The sequence below is a fragment of the Myotis yumanensis genome, unplaced genomic scaffold (genome assembly GCF_028538775.1).
Source record: "Myotis yumanensis isolate MYYU_CA2020_CCGP unplaced genomic scaffold, mMyoYum1.0.hap1 SCAF_24, whole genome shotgun sequence".
Classification (NCBI taxonomy): Eukaryota; Metazoa; Chordata; class Mammalia; order Chiroptera; family Vespertilionidae; genus Myotis; species Myotis yumanensis.
Window position 1 is genome coordinate 8420320 of NW_027223775.1, and position 21207 is coordinate 8441526.

The window sequence follows — 21207 nt, forward strand, 5'->3', positions numbered from 1 at the left end:
CCCTCAGACATTGGTGCACTGGGATTTTCAGTCACTTTTAGGTGGCTGGAGAAGTTTTTCAATGTTGGTTTTATTATATGTACGTGGCATGATGTATCTGTGTGTTTTGTTGTTGTTAATCCACAGTAGAGGACTTTTTTCTATTGTTGTCCTATTTCAACAGAAAGCATGGAAGTGGAGGTGGGAGTGAGAAAGATAGAGAGATAGATAGGGATAGAGATAGAGAGAAACATCTATTGGTTAACTAGAACCCAGGGACAAGCCCTTGACCTGGAATCAAATCCGGGATCCTGCCATGCCAAGGCTGATGCTCCACCCACTTAGGCACAGTGGCCAGGGCAGGTATATTAACATTTTTTAATCAGAAGGAGCATTTGACAGCGAGAAACATAGAAATAATACTAAGGTCTGAATTTCAGCCCATTTCCAGAGAATGTGCCTTCATATTCATTCATCATTAATTACTTAAGTTAAAATATTATTCTTCAGTTGTATTTTAAATAAATACTTCAGCATCACTGACACCTTTTCAGCACAGGCTGAAAAGTGCAAGACAGTGCAAGACAGTGCAAGACACTGGGGCGGGGGTTGCAGAGGCCTGGGGGAGGTCGCTAGGGAAAAAGAATAAAAAGAGAGACATATGTACTACTATTTCTAATACCATAAACAATAAAATTAAAAACAAACAAACTTCAGAATAAAGTTTTCCACAAAATGGGAATTCTTGTCTTATTTTACTACAAACACATAAAAGCAATGTGTTTGGATTGTGAGTTGAAGTCTTGCCCCTAAATTTCCCAATGTGCCTTTGACCATAAGTGCATAAATTCTTTGAAGTGAACTGCATACAAAATGAAGCAGTGTGGGATGAAAAGGAACAATTCGAAGGAGTAGCAGCTGCTTGTGTAGCCCGCCCCCATCCAAGGAACAGCAGCCTCCTGATCACCACACCCTCTGTCTGAGGAACAGCAGCTGTGTGTGAAGCCTCCCCCCACCAGCCAGAGGAGCCACCACAACTGTGAACAGCACCCACCAGAGGAGCTGCTACCAACTGAGGAGCAACTTCTACCACAATTGCCTGAGGAGCAACCTCAGCCCAAGGAGTCACTGCCACCCACGGAGCAGCCCCTGAATGACTCAACATCTAGATATGGTAGTACGACCAAACATGGGTAGACAAAGAAACCCCCAAAGGAAAGAAAAAGAAGACTCGCCAGAAAAGCAGCTAACATGAGAGAAAAAGAATTCAGATTAAGGGTCCTGGAAGGCATAAACCGGATGGAGGAAAAAATCAACAACTTATGCAAGAAGCAAGAAGAAACTGATGAAAAAAATCAGTAAATTATGTAAGAACCAAGAAGAAATGAAGAGTGATATAGCTGCAATAAAAAACACCATTGAAAGTTTCAACATTAGACTAGGACCGAATTAGGGAATTAGAAGGCAGGGAAACAAAACACGCCCACACTGAACAGCAATTGGAGAAAGAAAATTAAAAGACAGGAGGAGAGCCTAAGGGAGCTATGGCACAAAATGAAACGAAACAACATACGAATAATAGGGATGCCAGAACAACAGAAAGATGAACAAGATTTAGAAAACCTATTGGAAGAAATAATATCAGTAAACTTCCCAGAGGTGGGGAAGAAAAAAATCACACAAGCACAGCGGGTCCCAAACAAGGTGAACTCGAAAAGACCCACGCCAAGACACATCATAATTACCGTGGCAAATGTTCAGGATAAAGAGAGAATCTTAAAGGCTGCAAGAGAGAGATGGAAAGTTACATTTAAGGGATCTCCCATTAGATTATCAAATGATTTCTCAAGAGAAACACATCAGGCCAGAAAAGAATAAACAGAAATTTACAAAGTGATGCAAAGCAAAGGACTGAATCCAAGAATACTCTATCCAGCAAGGCTATCATTCAAAGTTGAAGGGGAAATAAGAAGCTTCACAGACAAAAAAAGGCTAAGGGAGTTTATCACCACCAAGCCAGCAATGCAAGAAATGCTAAAGGGACTGGTGTAAAAAGAAGAAATAAAAAGCTCAGAAAGAAAACAGCCACAGAAAAAAAGAAATGGCTATTAAGAAGACCTTTCAATAAAAACTTTAAACGGAAACGGACTAAATGCTCCAACCAAAGACATCGAGTGGCAGAATTGATAAAAAAAAACATGACCCATACATTTGTGTCTACAAGAGACCCACCTCAGAAGAAGGGACTCACAGAGACTGAAAGTGGAGGGATGGAAAAATGTCTTTCAGGCAAAGGAAAATGAAAAAAAAGCTGGGGTAGCAATACTTATATCGAACAAAATAGACCTCAAAGTGAAGGCCAGAACTAGAGATAAGGAAGGCCACTTCATAATACTAAAGGGATCATTAAAACAAAAAGATATAACCCTGATAAACATATATGTACCCAATGCAGGAGCATCCAAATATATATATATATATATAACTCCTGGAAGATATCAAAGGAGAAATGGACAACAATACAATCATAGTAGGGGAATTTAATACACCACTGACATCACCTGATAAATCCTCTAGACAAACAATCAGCAAAGAAACAACTATCCTAAATGACTCACTAGATCAGATGGACTGAATTGACATCTTCAGAACACTTCACCCCAAAGCCACAGAATATATAAAAAAATGGGCAAAGGACCTAAATAGAAACCTTTCAAAATAGGACATTTAGAAAGCCAAGAGACATATGAAAACATGCTCAAAGTCACTAATAATCCAAGATATGCAAATCAAAACAATAATGAGGTACCATCTCACAGCTGTCAGAATGGCTATCATCAACAAATCTACAAACGACAAGTGCTGGAGAGGATGTGGAGAAAAAGGAACACTCGTACATGGCTGGTGGGATTGCAGACTGGTGCAGCCACTATGGAAGACAGTATGGAGTTTCCTCAAAAAACTAAAAATGGAACTCCCATTTGACCCCGTGATCCAACTTCTAGGAATATATCTCAAGAAACCAGAAACAACAATTAGAAAGGATATATGCACCCCTATGTCCATAGCAGCACAATTCACCATAGCTAAGATCTGGAAACAGCCTAAGTGCCCATCAGTAGATGAATGGATTTGAAAACCTTGGTACATCTACACGATGGAATACTATGCTGCTGTAAAAAAGAAGGAACTCTTACCATTTGCAAGGGCAAGGATGGAACTGGAGAGCATTATGCTAAGTGAAATAAGCCAGTCAATGAAGGAAAAACACCACATGATCTCACTCACTGATGGATAATAAGACCATTATAAACTTAAAAAATAATAAGACTATTGGCTCATGAAAGAGTGCATTCATTCATTCTTTTAAAAACATAATGAGATCTTAATGTTTCTAAATAATACATATAGTTATTAAAAAAGAAAGAGAACTGTGCTAGCTTTGGCAGCACATATACTAAAACTGGAACAATACAGAGGAGACTAGCATGGCCTCTGTGCAAGGATGACATGCATATTCGTGAATCATTCCATATTTTTTATATGAAATGCTGAAAGGTATTCTTTAAGAAGAGGAAGAAGAAGGAAAGTTAAAGATAATAATTATGAGCAACAAATATGTACCTATCAACAAGTGAATCTAAAACTCAAGTGAATTGCCGAAACCGGATTTTGCTCAGTGGATAGAGCTTCGGCCTGCGGACTGAGGGGTCCCGGGTCCGATTCCGGTCAAGGGCATGTACCTGGGTTGCGGGCACATCCCCAGTGGGAGATGTGCAGGAGGCAGCTTACGATGTTTCTCACTCATCGATGTTTCTAACTCTCTATCTCTCTCCCTTCCTCTCTGTAAAAAAGCAATAAAATATATTTTTTAAAAAAATGAATAAAAAAAAATAAAAATCAAGTGAATAAAAAAATCTGATCATCAGAGTAAACTGGTGAATATAATAGAATTGGGCATAGAGAGGGAGTGGACTGACAATTCTTGTGGGGGTAAAGGAATATGGGGGGTGTGGGGGGCGTGGGAAGAGACTGGACAAAAATCGTACACCTATGGATGAGGACAGTGGGGTGGTAAGGGCAGAGGGTGAGGTGGGAACTGGGTGGAGGAGAGCTATGGGGGAAAAAGAGGAACCACTGTAATAATCTGAACAATAAAGATTAAAAAAATAAATGAAGCAGTGTGTTACTTCTTCATGGCATGCTGCCCTGTTTCCAGTTAGCGAGGGTAAACAATTTACATATTCTCCTTGGAAAACCTAAATGGAAAAAAGGATTGGGGAACCTCCACCAAGGCTGCAAAACAATTGTTGACCTCCTTCCTGTGACATTTTGTATGTCCTCAACCTTGAAAGGAATAGTATAAGTAGGGAAAAAATTGCATACAGAATGATATAAAAGTTTGAGGAAGTCTAAATGTAGGCATCCTTTTGCTTATTTAAATGACATCAGCACTTTCTGAAGTGGTTACACTAAGATTGAAACAGAGATTACCACTTAAACTGAACCAGTTAGCTTTCCTGACTACACTTCTGAATGGAGTGAACAAAAGGGCCCCTAGATTGTGATACGTATTTTTTTGGAGAACTACTCATGCTGTTTCTCTCCAACTCTTGGACATTTAATGTACCACAAAGTGTATGATCACCCAAACTATGACATATCTTGAATCCTCAGTATTTTTATTAGTGAATATAAACAAACATCATGAATGGGAAAGGTTTTTAAAAACTCACCTGTTGGACTGTTGAGTGTATAGTTATCAACAAGACTTCCAACTTCAATTTTAAAAATTACCCCAATAATGTGTGGTTTTTAACATTATTTTTATTGAAACAGTGTATGTGAAATTAATTGAATATTTTGGAAGCTGGGAACTCAACTTTTTAAGGATTTTAAAATCTAGCCTGTCAGATTGCGCGTTGTGGGGAGGAACAAATCATGGATGGTATGGCTCAGTGAGCCCCTTTTTCATTGCCAGCTGGTATGCTCCTGGATTGGTGAAATACTTAATAAAGCCATTTGGACGCCAAATTTACTCAGCTTAATTTTTCCACTGTAGGTTTGTATTGATAACGTATTATGGTGCAGAGAAATACAACAAGACAAACAATACAAAACTTCCCAGCATGAAGTAGATCACTTTATATACAATCACATGGGGAAGTGGACTAGAAAGGAAGATTAAATGAGAAGAAGGAACAGCATAAAAGTCCTGACCGTGACAAAGAGCTCCTTCTTGTATTTCTAAACGGATATTCGGGGTATCAAAACCCTAAGCTATTTACATACTTTTAGATATATATATTTTTGTTGATTTCACAGAGGAAGGGAGAGGGAGAAAGAGTTAGAACCATCAATGGTGAGAGAGAATCATTGCTTGGTAATCCCCACATCTACCACCCAAGATATCTACTGGGCTAAGAGCCCACAACATGGGCAAGTCCCCGCCTGGGAATTGGACCCTGACCTCCTGGTTCACAGGTCGAAACTCATCCACTGAGCCAAGCAGACCAGGCTTTGGCTCTTCTTTATTCAGAGTCTTCCCTTTGACATTCGTGTGCTCCAGCTGCCCTATATCTAGCCTGCCTGAGTGCTGTGCAGATTGGTGGACTCTGGGGTACATTCTAGTAGTAAGGAACCTCCTATGTGTGCCTTACTCTCCCCGCTTGATTTCTGATGGCCTAGAGACCCCGCCCACAGGGCCTTCATGTACATGATCCCTGTGCACCAGCAGTCACCTCCTATCCAGGTCCCTTCTGTGCCCATCTTCACAGATGCGGTCTCTATCAGAACAGGCGCTTTCTAATCCTCATTGCCTTGACACTATGCTTTTCTGAATATTTTGATGGAAAAGTCCAGATTCCAATAAAGAATTCTGCTGGATTTCTCAGTTGTGGTCTCTAGAACAAATAAAGCGTCAAGTGCAGGACACTCTGTTTTAGAGGCAACATGCAGCAATGAGTTTTCCTTTGTTTTGCTTTAATATGGTGGGTTTTTAAAATTGATTCTTTAGAGAGAGGTGAATGGAGAGAGACAGACACAGAAGCATGCATTCATGTGAGAGAGAAACAATGTTGGTGGCCTGGGGAAGGAACCTGCAACCTGGACATGTGACCAGGCCAGAAATCAAATCGGTGAACTTTTTGGTGCACGGGAACCTGCCCAGCCACACTGCCAGGGTGCATGGACTTTTATCTTTCCTCCTTATCTTGCATCTGGTGGTTAATAATCACTATCAATGCTAATAGCAGTGGGCGATTCCAGAAGAGGACATGCTGTCAAGTGCTTTACATAAGTTAGCCCCACAGCAGAATCTTCCCACAAGGTAATGGGACATGATCTCTATGTGGGGAGGAATTAACTGCCAGGCCACAGGATGTTTTGCCTATGCCCTTCCTCCCCCCGAACCTGACAATTTTTATGCTTTTCCTCAAATTCCAGAGGTTCTGATTCCCATTCTGGACACTCTTCCCTGTCAAGGTGGGGATGGGAAGACAAGGTGCATGTCAGACAGAGGGACAGGGAGAGGGAGAGGGAATAGGAGAGAGAGAGGAAGAGAAAGAGAGCATTTGCTGTAAGAGATATACATTTTCTGACCCTTGTTCTCTTATCCTCTTTTTTGGGGGGGTGGGGAGCTCACTGTTACAGAAACTTCAGCATTTTCTCTTCCCACTAGAAGAAGCAGAGTGTGCCTGGCCAGTGTGGCACAGTAGGCCTATGCACCAATAGGACATAGTTCAATTCTCAGTTGGACCAGGGGCCAGAGTTTACCCCTGGATCCCCAGGTGGATGTGCAGGAGACAGCCAACCAATGGATTTGTCTCATTATTGATGTTTTATCCATCTCTCCCTCTCCCTTCCTCTCTGATCTTATTAAGAAATATACTTAAGAAATGGAAAAATGAGCTCCTACACTGATGGGCCAAGCTAAAAGAGTGGAAGGTAGAAGAAAAAGAAAGGAATGGCAATAAAAAGAGAACAAAGGGCCAGTTGCTGTATGTGACAAGCTAGGAAGCTGCTGACACCCAGCAGAGAGCAGCAAGCACGTGAGTGGCTGGCACTGAATGAGAGGCAGTAGAAGGAGAAAAAGAAGGACTGACTTCCTCACATTTAGGGAGACATACAGGCAAATGGAGCCCTGCTCCTGGGCCTGGATGTGCGGCCTTCTCCCTAGTGCACCTCTGGCAGGACACTCAGTGAGCGAACTGAGACAGCCGAGGGCCAGAATGCAGTGGCAGGTGGGCAGGGAGCCTGTTCCTTGCTGGGCAGCTAACTGTCCATTGACTATGGGATCCAAGAGCACACTAGGACATCTCCCTTTCACTTGGTTGTATTGCCCCTCAGGGTGGCCCTCCATACCCCCATCTCCCCGGTGTGACCTTCACCTGTGTCCACTTAAGTGCTCTCTGGGAACTGGCTTGGGTTGTCCACTCTTCAGACCTGGGGCCTGTCACTGGCTCAGCTTTGCTTTACCACCTCCTTGATTGATGGGAAGGAGGATCACGAGGGGAAAGTCTTCTAACATTAGACCATCCTCCACAAAAGGATGTCTTGTTCTTAGGACGGGACACAGAACAAAGCAGAGGTTTATGCCAGCTTAGTATTTTGCTGAAAAGAATGTAAATGTATTTACAGGCCACAAGAACTTGAATTCAAGAAGGGGCTGGATGCAGTGAATGACAGGCATGGACATGTGAGGCCATGGCTCTGGCTCCCTGGCAGGCTGATGTCCCTTTCAGTACTGGGGGCCTGACTTGTGCACAGGGAAGCCTGACCTTGGAGCGGCGTCAGGCCAGCGATGGAGGCTCCCAGTGGGGAGGAGTGTTTGAGTCCAGGGCCTGGACTAGCTCCCCGTGACGGCCCCAGAGCAGTTGTACCTCAGTGGTGCTCACTGGAAGCCACTTGTTCCAGTCCTTGTGGATGGCCCTTGTGTGCGCTGACCACTAACAGAGAGACAGAGAGAGAGAGGCCTGGCTTTTCTGTAGGCTCTTCTGTACCCCCTGTATTGTGATGCCCAAACAACACTCATGTTCCAGGCAGAGGGACCACGAGACAGATTACCACAGTGGTGTTGACCAGAAAATTCCAGACTGGCTGTTGAGGTTTCTGGAAGAGGTTCAAACTGTAATGAGGTCAGCATTTGAGTCTAGACTTGGTATCATGGGCTTTTAGCCTGAGGGTGCCACCTGGGGGCTGAGATTTTCTCTTTAACACAGACACTATATGCACGAGGCGGAAACTGGAAAACTGTAGGAGCCCAAGCTCAGGCAGCCTCTATGAGATCCCAGTGCCCAGGAGATACAAGGAGGTAGTAGGAACCACTAAGAATGACCTAGAAACAAAGTCTGAGGCGAACATGCCTTCTTCATGAGCAAGAAACACTCCTCTATCCACGCCTACCCAGGGCATGTGCTATGGCACGGGGGGCAGGAGAACTTCCTGCCCAGTATTGGACAGGCCCCGCCAAGTCCCAGCACCCACACATGAATTTGGGGGATTTTTCACCACATCCTGGTCACCTGCCACCTGCTCTCATTATGGCCCTCACTTATGGACAGGACACAGTAGCCTCTGAGCCCATGAGGAGGGCAGTCCTCCGCAACCGCCTTCTCCAGTCACAAAATTCCTACTGTGATCCCAGGTGTTCTGCCCTTGGGACCTTTTTTTGAATGAAGGGGGGTCCTTAGAATGCGCTCCAAGTCTGGGACCCTCTTTATGCATCCCTGGAATGTCAGTCAGCCCATCATGAACCTGATGCTGGGGACAGCCACTGATAAGAGAAACCACGAGTTCTCCACAATTCTTCTGAGCTGTTTTGGAGAACATGACAAGCTACATTGTACGGAAGGAAAATCAACATCCGAGCTGCCTTTCTGGATCCAAAGAGGCACCAAAGAGGCAGGAGGATGCCCTTCCTGGGATCCACAGCAAGCCCTGCCTCTGTGGGGCTTCACAGGCCCTGGGGAACAGTCCCCATGCATGGGCTTTCCCATCGTCCCCTCTATGAACCCAGCCTTGGAGCAGACACCCTTCCACCTGGCTTCTTTCCCTCTGCAGTCAGACCTCTTCTTATCCTGACATATTTAGTCCTCTGTGCCTTTTTCAAACTCACAAGTCTCTGCTGGCACTACCTGCCCTGCCTCGGCCCAACCAGACCTGGTTTCACTTCAGTCCCAATGACATCTAGACCTAAACAAGGGATTGCCCTTCCTCCCTCCTCCCCAAGGAGAACATGCCTCACATCCAGGAAATGCCTGGGTCTCGCCATTTAATGCCAAGGGCGGTGCAGGAGGGCTGGCAGGAGGCACTGGCACAGAGTGGACATGTTATCTGGGATGTCCCCGGTTCAGCTGATCCTTGCCGCCAAAGACAGACTCCTCTCCTCTCTCTCTTCAATCCTGGATTTACTCAAGAACATTCACTGAGTGCCTAAGGTGCATCCACTGCTATTCCGGATGATCTGCAGGGACACCTCATGAGAATGTCACGGTCTTCCTCAGAGTATCTCTGAGGCATGAACCCTCACTTGACTGAGCAGACAAACGAAAAAACAAAACAACTGGGCTGGAAAATGAGCAAGTCACAGGCTGCTCTTGCTTTGCACGGTAGAGCACGCCACACAGAATGGTACCTCCAGCTAATACCCTGCCCAGCAATCCTAATAACCATAGGAAAAGTTGTTATTTTTCAATGGCCATTACAAATTTTTATCACAACATTAAAAACTCTGTTATAAACATACCGTACATGTAAATAAATAAAGTAGTAAAATCACTACTTAGCACCCTGTGATTTTAAATGTTTGAGAATTAAAAACTGACATGAGCCTTTGCAAACTATCAAGACTAGTTTAAACATGGCTTGCGGGTCTTTAGCTCATACAACTTTCCACACAGCGTGAGAATCTTTTCCATGCCCTGCTGAACTGTCACATTGCTTTCTAGGTTTGGATAAGCTTCCCAGGTCCCATCCTTCCTGCTGCCTACGTGGGCACCTGTCTCTGGGACAGTTCCTTTAGTGTGAAGCTCTTTGCCCTCATGGCTTGCCCTGGAACCTCTCCATCCTTTTTTTGGTCACAACCATGTTCCTCATTTACACTTCTCTGGGAGCTGGCCATTGTGAACCTGAAGCTGGGTTCTGAGTCACAATGATGAGCAAAAGTAATTCCTCATGTTTGGCAGAATTTAAGAAATTACCCAAGCATTTCACTTTCCAAGTCTCATTACTTCTCTCTCCAGACAACAGACCTTGGCAGGGGCCATAAATTGACTTCCCTCTCCATGGGCAGCAACTGAGGCCTGAGTCAGTCGCCTGCACTCATATCTCTGAGTGGGTCATGGGATGGTGACACAAGAAGAAGGCCCTGGTTCCTGGTGTAAGGCTCCCATGGCCATCACCAGGGCCAGCCTGATGGGAGTGTGCCTAGAGAAATCACCAGAGAATGGGAACATGCCACTCTATGTGTGGCAGCAGTGGACACGACCGGGGTCATGGGCAGAGAGCAGGAGTGTCCATTTAGGTGACAATCACCCACCACAATCCAGGTGCTCGGCAGGTCTGTGCTCAGTCTTGGTCTATAGACCCAGAAAGTTCTTCCAGGCAGATGGGGGAGGGGAAAACATGTTGGAAGAAGTAATGACAGAAAACTCCACTGATACTGGCCAGAAAATAACTATGCAAGTCCAAGAACCACACAGAGTCACAAATAAGATGAACCCAAAAAGACCAACACCAAGCCACATCATAATTAAACATCAATTCAAAAGTAAGAATCATAAAGGCTGCCAGAGAGAGACAGAAAGTTACCTACAAGGCACATCCATTAGAATATCAATAGATTTCTCAACAGACACACACCAGGCTTGAAGGGAATGGAATGAAATATACAACGTGATGTAAAACAAGGGACTGAATTCATACCCAGCAAGGCTATCATTCAAAATTGAAGAATTAATAAGGAAATTTACAGACAAAAAAGGGCTACGAGTGTTTATTACCACCAAGTCAGCAATGCAAGAAATTCTAGAGGGACTGCAGTAAAGAGAAGAAACAGAAAGGCAAGAAGAAGCACAAACATTAAGAAAAAATATGACCGCCGGAACCGGTTCGATTCCGGTCAAGGGCATGTACCTGGGTTGCGGGCACATCCCGGGTAGGAGATGTGCAGGAGGCAGCTGTTTGATGTTTCTCTCTCATCGATGTTTCTAACTCTCTATCTCTCTCCTTTCCTCTCTGTAAAAAATCAATAAAATATATTTTAAAAAAAGAAAAAATATGACAACCAAGTACTTACAATAATAACATTAAACGTAAATGGATTCAGTGCTCCAATCAAAAGACATAAGGTAGCTGAATGGATAAGAAAACATAACCCATATTTTGCAGTATGCAAGAGATTCATCACAGAGCAAAGGATTCAACACAGACTGATAGTGAAAGAAGGGAAAATAAATTTTCAATAAATGGAAATGAGAAAGAAGCTGCGGTGGCAATACTTATATCTGGCAAAATAGAACTCAAATGAAGGTCATAGCAAGAGATAAGGAAGGCCACTACACAATACTAAAAGGAGGAAATCAACAAGAGGATATAACTCTGGTAAACATATATGCACCCAATACAGGAGTGCCCAAATACATAAAACAACTTCAGGAAGGGATCAAGGGACACATAGATAGCAATAGTGTCAAAGTAGGGGACTTCAATACCTCACTGACACCAATGGATAAATCCTCTAAACAAAAAACCAGCAAAGCAACAGAAATCCTAAATGTCTCTCCAGTTCAGGTGGACTTGACATCTTCAGAACATTTCATCCCAAAGCTACCGAATACACATTCTTCTCCAGTGCACATGGGACATTTTCAAAGACAGACTACCGATTAGGACACAGGCAAGGTCTCTTCAAATCCAAGAGGATAGAAATCATAATAAGCATCTTCTCAGGACACAATGGCATAAAACTAGAAATAAAATACAATAAAAACAAAGAAAAAAGTCAAACACTTGGAGGCTAAATAGCATGCTATTAAACAATGGTTGGGTTACCAAAGAGATCAAAGAAGAAATAAAAAGCATCCTGCAAAAAAATGACAATGAAAACACACAATCCAAAATCTATGGGACACAATGAGAGCAGTCCTGAGAGAGAAGGTCACAGCTCTACAGGGCTACCCAAAAAACCGGAAAAAATGGTAATAAATTAAGTAATCTTGCAACTTAAATAATTAGAAAGCAACAATAAAAGCCCATATTACCAAAAAAGAAAGTGATAATAAAGAACGGAGCAGAAATAAAGGCCATAGAGACCAAAAAACTAATACAAAAGATCAATGAAACCAAGAGCTGGTTCTTTGAAAAAAAAAATTGATGAACCTCTAGCCAGTCTAGAGGTTCTAAGAGAGAGGACCCAAATAAACAAAGAGAGAGGACCCAAATAAACAAAATCAGAAGTAAAAGAGTTGAAGTAACAAATTACCCGACAGATATACAAGGATTGTAAAAAATTATAACAACTCTACTCCAACAAATGGAAAACCTGGACAAAATGGACACATTTCTAGACAAAGACAAGCTTCCAAAACTCAATCAGAAAGAAGCAAAAATCCTGAACAGGCCTATAATTACTGATCAAATTGGATCAGTAATAAAAAGCTTCCAAAAAACAAAAGCCCTGGAACAGATGGCTTCTCAAGGGAATTTTACCAAACATTCAAAGAAGAACTAAAACCAATCTTGCTCACACTATTTCAAATATTTCAAGAGAACGGCATACTTCCAAGCTCTTTTTATGAAGCCAGCATTACCATAATCCCCAAACCAGAAAAAAGACACCACAAAAAAAGTGATTAACAGGCCGCTATTCCAGATGAACATTGATGCTGCAATCCTCAACTAAATTCTAGCAAACCGGATCCAGCATTACATTAGAATAAATCCCACCATGACCAAGTGGGATTTATTCCAGGGATGCAAATATGGGACAATATCCACAAATCAATGAACATGGAACATCACATGAACAAATTGAGAGAAAAACCACACAATCATATCAATAGGTGCAGAAAAGGTATTTGACCAAGTGCAACAGCCTTTTCTGATAAAAACACTCAGCAGAGTAGGAAGAGAAGGATCATCCTTCCACATAATAAAAGCCTTATATGAAAAACCTACGCCAACATTATACTCAATGGGCAAAAATAAAAACTATTTCCTTCTAGAACAGGAACAAGACAGGGATGCCCACTTTCACCACTCCTGTTCAACACAGTACTGGAAGTCCTAGCCACAGTGATCACACAAGAAAAAGAAATAAATGGTTCCCAAATTGGAAAATAAGAAGTAAATTGTCATTATTTGCAGATGACATCATACGTACATAGAAAACCCCAAACACTCCTTCAAAAATTCAGTAAACTTAATAAATGAATTTGGAAATGTAGCAGACTACAAAATTAACTCTAAGAAATATATTGCATTTTTATACACCAATAGTGAACTTACAGAAAGAGAGATTGAAAAAAAATCCCATTGATCATCCCACCAAAAAAAATAAGATACCTAGGAATAAACTTAACTAAGGAGGTAAAAGGCCTCTACTCAGAAAACCAGAAGATGTTGAAAAAAGAGATAGAGGAAGACAGAAACAGATGGAACAACATAACTTGTTCATGGATTGGTAGAAACAACATCATTAAAATGGCTGTACTACCCAAAGCAATCTATAGATTCAATGCACTCTGCATTAAAATACAAACAGCATATTTCACAGACAGACCTAGAACAAACTCTCCAAAAATCCATCTGGAATAAAAAAAAAAAAAAGACCACGAATAGCTGCAGCAATCCTGAGAAAGAAGAACAAAGTAGGAGGGATCTCAATACCAGATATCAAGCTGTATTACAAAGCTACTGTTCTCAAAACTGGCGGACATGGCACAAGAATAGACATATGGGCCAATGGAATAGAAGGGAGAACCCAGAAACCAATCCAAAACACTAAGCTCAATTAATATTTGACAAAGTTTGCAAAAACATACAATGGAGATAAGACAGTCTCTTCAATGCACGGTGCTGGGAAATTTGGTCAGACACATGCAAAAATGAAACGGGGCCACCAACTTACAGCATACACAAAAAATAAACTCAAAATGGATAAATGACTTAAACATAAAGCTGGAAACCATAAAAATATTAGAGGAATCCACAGGCAGCAGAGTCTCAGATATATGTTGAAGCAATATCTTCACCGACACAGCTCCTGGGGCAATGGAAAATAAACAAATGGGAAGACATCAAAATAAAAAGCATCATCATAGGAAAAAAACAAACATCAACAAAACAACAACAAAGCCCACTGCATGAGAGAACATATTTGCCGACGTTCTCTCTGATAAGGGTTTCATCTCCAACATTTACAGGGAACTCATACAACTTAACAAAAGGGAGATAAACAACCCAATCACAAAAATGGGCAATGGACCGAAATAGATACTTGTCCAGAGAGGACAAAAGGAAGGCCAAGAGACATATGAAAACATGCTCAGAGTCCCTAATCATCTCAGAGATGCAAATCAAAAGGACAATGAGGTACCACCTCACAGCTGTCAGAATGGCTGTCATCAACAGATCAACAAAGGCGAGGATGGGGAGAAAAAGGAACCCTCCTTCCCTGCTGGTGGGAATGCAGACTGGTGCAGCCACTATGGAGAACAGTAGGTTTGATAAAGGAGGGAGCAAGAAACAAGTCCAGAGGCTTTGCTTTTATTACCTTTGAGAGTCCTGAAGATGAGACAGATGCCGCCAAAGAAATGAATGGAAAAGGAAGTCTTTTAATAAAATTCTAGCACTGTGGTTCAAGTAACAGTATTTCCAGGTTTCCTTCTTAGTTTCAAAGTTCCATAACACCATATGAGCCATGGTTATTTAGCCATCACTTTTCTTCTTGTCACAAAAGTGCTGGACTGTGGGGTTGGAACGATGTTGAAACGTCCTTTTTGCATAGCAACATACTACATTAAACTTAGTTACTTTAGAATATGAATACAAATGGAATCAGGCTTTAAGCCTTCAGAGACCTTTCTAATTTAGAACAGCCTGACCCCCCCATGCCCTCCAGAAAGATAATGACAGCAGAAATCAGGTCACTGTTGGTAAAAAGCTAATGCGAATGATGCTAACATTTCCATAGCATAAAAAAAAGTCCACAAAGACAAGTTGGAAAAGGTGACTTCCCAGTACTTTTCACAAAAAGGTCTTGAAAGCTTGGTATGTCTAGTTCCTTTACCCTCAATTTGGTATACATTTTTTCAAAGTATTTGTAGTGATTTCAGAGAGCAAGGGAGAGGGAGAGAGAAATAGAAACACAAATGATGAGAGAGAATCATTGATTGGCTGCCATCTCCTTATGACCCACTGCGGATTGAGCCAGTGACTTGGGCTTTTTCTCTGACCAGGAATGGGAACGTGACCTCCAGGCTCACAATTGGATGGTCAACCATCACAGAGTCACAGCAGGTGGGCTAGGTATTTAGTTCTTGAAGACAGGAACTGATGTGAGTTAGGAGATGGGGTGTGCCATATCTAATTGACCTTCCCGCCCCTAACTTTTCTCTGGTTAATTATTTTTAAATCATGCAACAAGACTGACTTTTGTAAAATGTATATATCCTGATTTATTTTAAGGTAGTGAATGAGAGTTCCTTTTATTGGGTCTTTAATGTGCTAGTGAAGGAAATAGTCTTATTTCTCTTTAATCTTAAAGTCTAGCCAATGTAAGTGTGTCCCATATCCTTCAAAGGTGTCTGTGCTCGTTGCACAAGTATTCCTTAATATTACCCTCAAAGTCACTCCATTAGGGCCTCTTTTTGGGAACATATTTTCTTTGGTTCTGTTATATTTTCAGATACAGTGGGGCCTTGACTTATGAGTGTCCCGACTAACAAGTTTTTCGAGACACCATCCGTCTCTCGGCCGACTGTTTGCTTTGAGTTGTGAGCTAAAATTTGGGTTACGGCCAGCTTCAGATACCCCACCTCTAGTTGGCGCAGCAAATGTCACAGGGAACGCCACAACATCAGACCAGCATCACCTGCTCACTCGTTCAATGTTGATTTGAAATACGAGTAATTTGAGTTACGAGCTCTGTCACGGAACGCATTAAACTCGAAAGTCAACGCCCCACTGTATTCCCAATATACCATACCATTATTTTAAGCCATGTTCTTTTGGATATATTAAGAATCACTCTTCCCTGGGACCAGTTAACATATGCAGATTTCTACATCAATAACCAAGATTGTGCTTTTGCTACACTTTTGATCTTATATTTAAGTTAATTTGTGTGTATACTCATTATACCAGATATTAAGTTGTTGATCTTCAATGACTTTTAGTACATAACTCACTTATGTCCCTGTTCTTTATTTGGAGAGCCTGTTTTATGGTACATTGAAGGGGGTCAGTACATATTGATCCCTTTTCTTTACCTTTATCTTTTAGGGTTTGTCGACAGCCAAGAGTTGGATTAGTCTCATGATTTTTCTTGAGTTCAGAAGTCCGTTTATTTGGTTTTTGAAGCAAAGTTGATGTTGTTTTCCTAGTTTCTAAGCAGAGGAAAATGTAGTTTGTGTAGACATTATTCCTAAGTGTCTTCTTTCATGTGATATTTAATAGCCTACACACTGTGCTGCATAATGATTATGAATAAGACAAACTCCCCATTTATTGGACACTTATTTTCTACCAAAGTCCTGGTGCATGGATTCATGCACAAATGAGGTCCAGTCACCCCAGCCCCAATGGGTCGGATCAGGGCCAGGCCTGTCAGGAGAAGGAGACTGTGGGAGATTGTCCAGCAATCCCCGCCCCACTATTGGTGGTGGGGTTGGCTGTGGTGAGGTGCCAAGTTGATCTGGGTGGTGGGGGCTGACCATGGGTGGGGCCAGCGCTCAGGAGGGGCTGTGGGCAGTGGGATGGCTGTCCCTGTTCCCGAATAAGGTGGGTTGGGGGCGGCGATCCAGTCCAGTGGCCTGGGGGAGGGACCATAGGTGGTTGGCCAGGCAGTCTTGCTCCTGACCTCAGTGGGGGAACAATGGGGCATAGCTGGCTGTGGGGGAGGGGTTGTGCGCGGATGCATGTGGTGGGGGTCTATTAGGGGCTGTGCCAGCCAGGGGGAGGGGCCACAATCAGTTGGCTGGCCTGCCCTGCCCCTGATCAGGGTCAGGCGACCAATCTGGGGTGAGGCTGGGCGGACAGAGGGGCTGCAGAAGGGGTGGCCTAGGCCGGCCTCTTCCTATTGGGGTGGAGTGAGATTAGGGTCCTGGATGGTAGTGGGGGAGGGGAGAGTTGGCTGGCCTAGGCCTACCCCAGAGCTGGCTGGTTCACTGGCCACAGTGGGCCTCATAGGACCGGTTGTTCTGGTTGTTATGGCATTCCAGTCACTGGCTTTTTTAATGTATATATAGATAGATGGTAAAAATAACAAATACGCAATGAAAGTAAGTATAATCATGCACAAACAAGACAAGAGGAAAAATATGGGAGGTAATTGTTTTTAGAGGTAGTATGGGCAGGGCATAGTGTTTTTATTCTTAAAATTAAGGGGATCAAGGGATGTTTGCTGAATCTCAAACATTGGGAAGGAAGCCGAGGTGCACAACTCTGTGGAAAACATTTTGGACCCAGAAAGCTCAAGTGATTCCTTAAGGTGGGAACTGTGTCTTGTGGCTGTTTGGTTTGTGTCGCTGCCCATCAGTGCCAGACATCTTGGTGGAATGTGTGACTGTAGATTTCTTTACAGAAATAGGTCCAGACATCCAAAGAGTTTTGTGTGGAGCAATTACAATGACCTGAGCTATGTTTACACAGGTTACGTTGATTTGGCTAAAAGATCAACCATCATGACGTTATTCGGAGATTGGGGGATTTTTGTATGTTAGCCAAGTCCTATACTTAAAGGTATATTTCTAGGAACTCATATTTTTAAATTCTTTATTGTTTCAAGTATTACATATAGTAATATATATGTCTCCTTTTCCCCACATTATGCCCTCCCTGGCCACTCCCACCCTCATCACATGCCCTCACCCCCCTAGGGTCTGTGTCCCTTGGTTATGCTTATTTGCCTGCATACAAGTCCTTTGGTTGATCTCTTACCCCCCTAGCCTCCTGCCTTCCCTCTGAGTTTTGACAGTCTGTCACATACTTCTGTGTCTCTGGATCTATTTGTGTTGATCAGTTTCTGTTATTCATTATATTCCACAAATGAGTGAGGTAATGCGCTACGTTTTCTTTCCTGCCTAGCTTATTCCACTTAGCATAATGCTGTCCATGTCCTTCCATGCTTTTTGGAAAGGGAAGAGTTCTTTCCTTTTTACAGCAGTGTAGTATTCTGTTGTGTAGATGTACCCCGCCATTGTTAATCCATTTATCTGCTGATGGGCACTTAGGCTGTTTCCAAATCTTAGCTATTGTAAATTGTGCTGCTATGAACATATGGGTGCATATATCCTTTCTGATTGGTGTTTCTAATTTCTTGGGAAAGATCCCTAGTAGTGGGAGTACTGGATCAAATGGCAGTTCCCTTTTAATTTTTTGAGGAAACTCCATACTGTTCTCCACAGTGGCTTTACCAGACTGCATTCCTACGAGCAGTGCCAGAGGGTTCCTTTTATTCCACATCCTCCTCAGCCCTTGTGGTTTGTTGATTTGTTGATGATAGCCATTCTTGCCAGTGTGAGATGGTATCTCATTGTCATTTTGATTTGCATACTTGGAAGATTAAGGATTTTTAGCATGTTTTCATATGTCTCTTGGCCTTCTGTATGTGCACTTTTCAAAAGTATCTATTTAAGTCCTATGCCCATTTTTTGATTGCATTGTTTATCTTCCTTTTTTTTAGATGGCTGAGTTCCCTTTAAATTTTGGAGATTAGGCCCTTATTGGATGTAACATTGGCAAATATGTTCTCCCAAGCAATGGGATTTCTTGTTTTGGTTTGTTTGTTTGTATTTGTGTGTGTGTGTGTGTTGTTGATGGTTTCTTTTTCTCTGCAGAAGATTTTTATTTGGATGTAGCCCCATTTGTTTATTTTCTCCTTATTTTCCATTACCCTAGGAGTTATATTAGTAAAGAGCTTCTTTGAGATATGTCTCATATTTTTCTGCCTATGGATTCTTCTAAGATTTTTACAGTTTCTGTCTTACAATTAGGTCCTTTATCCATTTTGCGTTTATTTCCCTCTATGGTGTGAGGCAGTGGTCTAGTTTCATTATTTTGCATGTATCTATCCAATTTCTCCAACATCCTGTATTGAAAAGACTGTCTTGACTCCATTGTATGCTCTTGCCTCCTTTGTCAAATATTAATTGGGCATAAAGGCTCAGGTCTATTTCTGTGTTCTCAGGTCTGTTCCATTGGTCTACTAGTACACGTCTGTTCTTGTGCCAGTACCAGCGAGCTTGAGAACAGTGGCTTTGTAATATAACTTGACATCCGCAATTGTGAACGGCCAACATTGTTCTTCTTTCTCAAGATTACTGGGACGATAACAGGTCTTTTTATTTTTTATTGCATATGAATTTCTGAAGACTTTGTTCTAGGTCTATGAAATATGTCATTGGTATTTTAATGGGGATTACAGTACATCTGTAGAATGCTTTGGGTAGCATGACCATTTTAATGAGATTTATTCTACTAATAGATGAACATGGTATAGTCTTCATTTGTTTATGTCTTCCTCTACCTCTTTTTTCAATGTCCTGTAGTTTTCAGAGTACAGATCTTGTACTTATTTAGTTAAGTTTATTCCTTGGTATCCTCATTTTTTTTTTTTTTTTTTTTTGCAATTGTAAATGGGATTGTTGTTTTTGTTTGTTTGTTTGTTTTTCTGTCAATTCTTTATTGTGTTATCAAAAAGCCATAGATTTCTGGGTGTTAATTTTGTATTCTGCTACATTACCAAATTCATTTATTAAATGAAGAACTTGTTTTATGGTACACTGAAGGAGGTCAATACATATTGATCCTTTTACTTTACATTTATCTTTTAGGATTTGTCGACAGCCAAGAGTTGGATTATTCTCATGATTTTTCTTGAGTTCAGAAGTCCATTTATTTGATTTATGAAGAATAGTTAATGTTGTTTCCCTAGTGCTAAGCAGTAGAAAATGTAGTTTGTGTAGACATTTTTCCTAAGTGTCTTCTTTCAAGTGATATTTAGTAGTCTACACACTATGCTGCATCATTATTTGCAAAAGACAAAATCCCCATTTATTGGGTAGTTATTTTCTACCAGAGGCCTAGTGCTCGAATTTGTACATGGGTGTCGTCTGGCCCGGCCCGGCCCCAAACCAGTCCTTTGGTCATCCCTCACTTTGGTCATGCCACACGCAGCCTGATTGATATGGTAGCACTTCCAGTACTCACTCAAACAGGAGTGGTGACAGTGGGCATCCCTGTCTTGTTGCTGTTCTTGGGTGACTTGATTTTTGTTTTGGCCTATTGAGTATGGTGTTGGCTGTATGTTTGTCATATAAGGCTTTATTATGTTGAGGTATGATCCCTCTATTCTCAGTTTGCTGAGAGTTTTTACCAAAAAGTGTGTTGGGTTTTGTCAAATTCTTTTTCTTCATCAATTTATATGATTATGTGATTTTTATCTCTCAATTTGATGTATCATGTGTATTGATTTGAGGATGTTGCACCATCATTTCCTCGCCAGAATAAATCCATGTGCTCATGGTGTATGATCTTTCTGATGTAATGCTGGTTCTGATTTGCTAGGATTTTGTTGAGGATTTTAGAATCTATGTTCATCAGAGATACATTGGCTTGTAATTCTCTTTCTTTGTAGTATCTACATCTGTTTGGGAATAGGGTAATGCTGGCTTATAGAAATAGCTTGGAATTGTTCCTTCCTCTTGAATTTTTTGGAATATTGTGAGGAGGATAGGTTTTGTTTGAATGTTTTGTAAAACCTCCCGTGAAGCTGTCTGGCCCAGGGCCTTTGTTTCCTGGAAGTTTTTCAATGACCGCTTCAGTTACCTTCTGTTTATTGGTCTATTCAGATTTTTTTATTCTTCTTGATTGAGTTTTAGAAGGTTGTACTTTTATAGGAATACATCCACTTGTTCTAGGTTGACCAGTTTGTTGGAATAGAGTTGTTCATAGTATTTTTATAACCCTTTTTATTTCTTTGGGGTCAGTTGTTATTTTGTCTCTTTC

General features: G+C 41.8%; 1 non-coding gene across 1 annotated transcript; it reads left to right on the top strand.

Annotated features, from left to right (window-relative positions):
• Positions 1-3412: 3412 nt before the first annotated feature.
• On the top strand, positions 3413-3519 carry LOC139000682 (U6 spliceosomal RNA). The gene has a single exon (XR_011469676.1). It is a non-coding gene; the product is annotated as a U6 spliceosomal RNA (small nuclear RNA).
• Positions 3520-21207: the final 17688 nt, after the last annotated feature.